Raw genomic sequence first — 5197 nt, 5'->3', positions numbered from 1 at the left:
GACTGACTGAAGAGAATCCTAAGATCTGCTGGGACCTGTGCCGGTACTTTTACGTTTATTTTCCAATTCAGGACCAGAACCTCCTCATCTAGATTCCTGCAGGAGCAAAACCTCTTCATCTAGACTCCTGCAGGAGCAGAACCCACAGGAGCAGAAAATCACTTCAAAATCTTAAGTGTTCTTTATCTAATGATAACCTTCATAATAAATTAAATATTGGCACAAACATGTACACTTGTTGCAGCAATGACATATAAACAGTTGAGCAACTTTTTCATTCATTATTATTAAAAATGTGAGAAATCCAAATTTTTCTGGTATGATTTTCAGTTTTGGTTAACCTGCAATAGTGTTCATTTCCCCTTTTAAATTTAAACACTGTTAGATTTGGTCTGCAAACAGAAAACAAAAGCAGAATTTGGTATTAACATTTGCAAAATTTGATATACATAAATTTAATTTTTTAACAGTGCCACTAGTTTTTGTTGGTTTCAAAAATGGAATATTTGTCAAAGGCTACTTTACAAGAATGTAAAATGTCCAAAACCTATGTCTTATTTGAATTTTTACAACACATTCTTGAAATAGTTAATAGACCTTAATTTGTACTGTTTAAAATGAGAAACTGCAAGCTACAACAGATATCCCTGTGTTTTTCTCTTAAGAATAATACATTTATATGTTTATTCCTTTGGAACGTTGTTTAGACGTTGTTTACTGTTATTTTTTCTTCTCTTTCTCTCTCTTATTCTGATTTGAGATCTTGTTTATGTATGCTGCTTTTTTCTGAGCCATTTATATTCAATCATAATTGTATATTTGAGATATTCATGCTGTATTGTTGAACTATCTTGTCAATCAAAAACATGATTGAATGGAAACAGTTTCATGGTGTTTTTTCCCCCAATTCATAGAATTTCGATAAAACTTTGCTCAAATATGTCATGGAAACGCAGCTAATTTCACACATGTACCACCGTGGAGCAACAGCAGCTTCTTTCTGGTTTGCCTAGCATCTTTGGCTATCACATAGCAACATAAAAGCGTTCCATTGCCACTATGTATTTGAGACACCTGAAAGAATGTATGTAGACAAAAAAAATCTAGAGAAGTGTTCAAAACAAATTCCAAGTGTTTATACATCCTAAAATATGTTAAATCCTCACAAACCCAGGCGATGTCCACCATATTTTGTTCTTGCCGCTAGAAACCTTGTCCTGTGAACAAACGTTGTTTACGAGGCAGAAATCACCAGAACATTGTTTTTATGGTTTGGAATCTGTGTTTTGGGATCACTTATTTCCGTCTGCTGGACCAAAAGTAGTCAGACTGTGTAACGTTACATTTATGTTTCATTCCATGGATAACACAGCGCCACCTACTGATATTTTATTAAACCAAGTATAGTCTAAATTGTCAGATTCTCTCTTGACCTCTACAGCTTTCAAGAATCATTAAAACGCAATTATTAAAGTCTGTTGATTTTGTGGATCAACAATGTATTTATTTGTCAATTGTATTTTGTTTATGTAATTCATATAATCATTGACATATTTCTTATAACAATAATATTAATAATAGTATTAATAATAATAATTATAGACTAATATTGATAGATTAATAATAATATAAAAAATAAATTAAAAAAACGTCTTTTTTTCTTTCTTCATTTAGTCTGAAAGCATCACTCGTTATTGTCACTTAAAATAACCGACATTCGTGTTTGTTTATGCTTCAAGCATTCAAGAATCATTAAAACTCAATCATTAGTCTGTTGATATTGTGGATCAATAATTTATTTATTAGTCAATTGTATTTTGTTTATGTCATTCATATAATCATTGACATAATAATAATAATAATAATAATAATAATAATAATAATAATGTTATTAATAATAATAATTATGTGATTATTAATAACAATAATGTAATTATTAATAATAATATATTAATAATAATATAAAAAAGAAAAGTAAAAGAAATTTAAAAAACGTCTTTTTTTCTTTCTTCATTTAGTCTGAAAGCATCATTCGTTGTAGTCACTTAAACTAACCGACATTTGTGTTTGTTTATGAGGGAGAATATAAAGGAACATCGTTTTTATGGTTGAGAATCTTCGTTTCTGGAAACTTTTAAACTTTAGACCGTCCTCGACCGGAAGTAGTCAGACTGTGATCACGTTCTAGCTTTACAGAAGTCATTCGGGGCCCAATTAAAAAATGGTCCGGGCGGTTTGTCCGAACCTACTCTAACCCAAACCTTTACGCGTCACCAACGCGGGTCGGGTCCCCAAATCCTGCTAATCGCCCAGTTCTCGGATCGTTCCGTGCACCGGAAACGCTGATATTTCGCGACTTCGGAGCCCCGTTTTGGGGAGAAGTCCAGCAAAACAGACAAACTACGAACTGTATGTCCAAAATAAATGTATATTCTGATAGTAACGGGTGCATTTCTCGCTAGAAATATTGTCAAAATAAAGATTAGTCCACAAAATATTTTATTCTGAGGGATTTTCCACCGAAAAATAGTGAATATCCCACCGTGTTTTTGCTAGCGACAGCAGAAACTCAAAAGTCACGTGATCAGTCACGTGATCCGGCGCACCCCCGTAAAAATGAATGAGAGAATGAGACATAGCAATTCCCGACCCCCTTTTTTGTGAAACTGCTACGTTTTTCCCTGTGGACAAACGTGGGTACTGAACGTTTTTGGAGGAGACTGGGTGGACGCGGCAGAGAGGATTTGATTGATAAGGTCTCCAGCCAATCAGGACACACAACAGGCTGTGCCGTTTAAAAAAAAAAAAGAAATAACGCAGCAGCATAATCCTCTGAAAGAATCAGCAAAAGGTGAACTGCATGTAGAAAGAAAGCACAACATTACATGTGTCACGTTCTTTGTGGGTCTTCATCTGTGTGGGCAGATTGGGGAAACAAAAAAAATCATGCCTTTCTGATATTGTTCAGCAGGCCAGACTAAACGTGGGGGGGATCTGGCCCGCGGGCCATAGTTTGCCCATGTCTGCTCTAGATAGACATTTTTCAGACAGGCATGTTTGTGACAGATGCCGTCAAACTTCCCATCAAAATAGCATTGTAATTTTTTCTCTGTCCTTGCTTGTAATGACATTTTGATAACATATTTTGTATTTCAATAATAGATTTTGAACTTGGTCATTTTTTTTACCCACTGATCCAAAAGTCCCGTTGTGGAGAAACTGTTTCCCAGCTGTCTGAATTCTCACCTGTTTTATTTACATAATTTGAAGGATCTTTGCTCTGAACCAGTTTTACATACATTTGCTGTCATGATGCAGAAAGGCTTCAGAACGGACCCATTTTTAACATGCATTGCTAACTGACAAGTAGAGGAGTCTCTGGTTTTGTTTTCCCCTTTAGCCTGATGCCATTCTTCATGCACACTGCACCGTGGAACAATCACGCTCAATGCTGGCAACTTATACTTTGTCGTACTTATCAGCAGGTTTGCTCTTCTGCGAAGGGAACTTTCTTGAATTAATTTACTAAATTCTGCTGCTGGGGGGTGAAGTAAGTCCCGGGTTATGACGCAAAAAATTGAGGTAAAGGTCCCCACTCCTCCCAACCTGTCACAGCTCTGTTACCTCAGTCAAGAAACCCCCAAGAGAAAATGAAAAAGAATAGTTTTTTTCTGCTCTGAAAATTGTTCAAAAGATAACTGTGGGAATGAGGAAAAATTAGAACTGTCAGCGACATTATGGACACCACCCGCCCTCGCCACTCCCCCATTGCCCCCCTTTTCTCTGCCCTTATCTCACTGGTTGGAGTGGCAACTACACGGCCTTCACTCTGCCCCTGCCATCCTGGTCAAAGCTGCATGTGATAAATTCATGAGTGTCATGGTGCTCCCGGGTTCCGTGTCTCTAACCTGATTAGACCCAGCTAACTACAATCATCCTTCACTTCAGGCCTCTATTTGAGATGTGCTATCTTCAGCATTCACGGCCAGTTCTTTACCTTCACCGGTGCAGCTCTTTGTCCTCGTATTCTACTCTATCGCTAGTTTTCGTGCCTTGATACTCACCGCCTGCTCCTATCTCCAGGATTGTCCTCACCATCTCCATCGCCTGGGCCCAATCATACACAAGCGCTGCTCAGGACCACATCGGAATCCCGCCTCCAGTCTCGTCACCTACTCACACTATGCTGCTCACCCCTGGTCTACTCGTTTCGACACTTCTTACCTCCATACTGGGTCTGCTGCTCGTACTCACCTTCCAGAGACCGGCTCAACTCCAGTCTGCCATATCCTGCTTCCACTTCAACTCAGAAAATCCCCGGACGGTAGAAAACATATCCATCTCTCATTCTGAACTCTGTCATCCTTCCAGGTTCCTATGGAGAGAAATAAGTATCACTCCGATTTATGCATACGTAAAACTTGATTTGTGTGTAACTTTGCATTTGTGCGTGCGTAATTCCTGATTTGTGTGTGCGTCCTTCTTGACTTGTAAATCAAATAAGACATTATGTGCCTAAGTACAAAAATGTAAAACAAAATACAATTTACACATGTACAAATTAAAACTACAACAGCTTGAAACAATTTACATACACAAATCTTTAAAAAACACGCACGAATCACTTGTTACGCACACACAACACATCAGTTAATAATATCCAGCAAAACTTGACATTTTCCCACTTTCTTAAACAGATAACGAATCCGGTTTCAGTGGGCTTATGAAGCCTCTTTCCCCTATGATTGTTTAAAAGGAAAATCACCACATTTCTGCCGCTGTGTCGCGGGGAGACCAGATCTCCAGATCTACAAAGACACAGTGGAGCTCTCTCTGACCTTCTCTGTACTTCTCTATCAACATCCTCAAAGCAAATGTTGCATATGTAGTGCTCTTTCTTGGCATGAAACCATACTGCTGCTCACAAATGTTCTGTTCTGCCTTACAGGCACGTTTTTTAATGCAGGTTGTCTAGAGACTTTTATTTTTAAAATCGCCGCTCTTGTTTTGGCGGGTGCACCAACCGGACGTGCAGGAGGGCTTGTCTCGAGCAGGAGAAAATGCCGGTTGACGCTGGAAGCTGATGTCCCGCCCGTTTTACATTGATCACCCGCTGAACTTTTTCTCCCACAGAAGCAACACCTGTAGGTATTTAGCTAAGGTTTAATACGTTTTGGGGATGTCATGTTTATTTTTT

The 5197-nt window shown here is 38.2% G+C and overlaps 1 protein-coding gene across 1 annotated transcript in view; it reads right to left on the bottom strand.

Annotated features, from left to right (window-relative positions):
- The window catches only part of LOC112160641 (SH3 and multiple ankyrin repeat domains protein 2), a 531836-nt gene that overhangs the window by 503928 nt on the left and 22711 nt on the right, over window positions 1-5197 (bottom strand). The window contains exon 2 of the mRNA XM_036217187.1: window positions 4255-4375. The gene's annotated coding sequence lies outside the window, so the exon portion shown is untranslated. The remainder of the gene's footprint in view (window positions 1-4254; window positions 4376-5197) is intronic.

This window comes from Oryzias melastigma, linkage group LG3 (genome assembly GCF_002922805.2).
Source record: "Oryzias melastigma strain HK-1 linkage group LG3, ASM292280v2, whole genome shotgun sequence".
NCBI classification, from domain to species: domain Eukaryota; kingdom Metazoa; phylum Chordata; class Actinopteri; order Beloniformes; family Adrianichthyidae; genus Oryzias; species Oryzias melastigma.
The sequence above is the reverse complement of the archived record's forward strand: the minus strand, read 5'-3'. Positions and strand labels throughout refer to the sequence as shown.